The sequence below is a fragment of the Dipodomys merriami genome, unplaced genomic scaffold, assembly GCF_024711535.1.
Source record: "Dipodomys merriami isolate MVZ:Mamm:240054 unplaced genomic scaffold, mDipMer1.0.p SCAF_38, whole genome shotgun sequence".
NCBI lineage: Eukaryota > Metazoa > Chordata > Mammalia > Rodentia > Heteromyidae > Dipodomys > Dipodomys merriami.
In genome coordinates, this window is record NW_027205381.1 from 1,395 (window position 1) to 2,500 (window position 1,106).

Sequence of the window (1,106 nt, forward strand, 5' to 3'; positions counted from 1 at the left end):
ATCAAATACAGCGAAAGCAGGGGTTATACCATGGGGGAGGGACATACAAAGCAACAAAGAAATAATCTTATAGATGTGCTAGAAACAATTTCATGAAAGAAAAAAAAACTTTAGAATACATATCTTAGGGTTCATTTCCCTAACCTCACCTTACCTTTTCTGCTTGATTCAGACATATACTAGATATTGCAAATAAGGGAAACCATGGGACCTATGTTTCTTTGGGCCTGGCTTACTTCACTTAATATAATTTTTTCCAAGTTTTTCCATTTCCTAACAAATGGGGCAATGTCATTCTTTCTGATGGAGGCATAGAATTCCATCGTGTATATATACCACATTTTCTTGATCCATTCATCTACTGAGGGGCATCTGGGTTGGTTTCATATCTTAACTATGATATATAATGTTGCAATAAACATAATCGTGCTGGTAGCTTTAGTGTGGTCTTGTTTGTGATCATTTGGATAAATGCCCAAAAGTGAGATTGTTGGGTCATAGGGGAGCTCTATGTGGAGTCTTTTGAGGAACCTCCATACTGCTTTCCAAAGTGGTTGATCAAATTTACACTCCCACCAACAATGCAGTGGGGTTCCCTTTTGTCCACATCCCTTCCAGCATTTGTTGTTATTAGAGTTCTTGATTATAGACATTCTAACTGGGGTAAGGTGAAATCTCAATTTTTTTATACTGTATCAATAGAACTACCAGGTTTACCATGGACAAAGCCAAGAAAACCAATGATGCCAGATATTGAATTTCTATTGCACTGTCCTTTGAACACATCAGCAGAAGGTATTGCTGAGTCTCAATGTTGTTTTGATTTGTATTTCTTTTATGGCTAAAGAAGTTGAGCATTTCTTCATGTGTCTATTGGCCATCTTCCTTTCCTCTTCAGAGAAGTTTCTCTTTAAGTCTTTAGCCCACTTATTTATTGGGCAGTTGTTTGTTGAAGATTTGTTGTTGGGGGATTTAATTTTTGAGTTCCAGTTATATTTTAGATATGAGACCCTTGTCCATTGTATGGCTAGTGAAGGTCTTCTCCCATTCCGTGGACTTTCTATTGATCTTGCTAACTATGTCCTTTGCCATGTAGAAGCTCTGCA

The 1,106-nt window shown here is 37.3% G+C and overlaps 1 pseudogene; it reads right to left on the reverse strand.

Moving 5' to 3' along the window:
* Positions 1 to 688: 688 nt before the first annotated feature.
* LOC138805001 (small nucleolar RNA SNORA8) lies at positions 689 to 816 on the reverse strand (annotated as a pseudogene).
* Between the last annotated feature and the right edge of the window lie 290 nt (positions 817 to 1,106).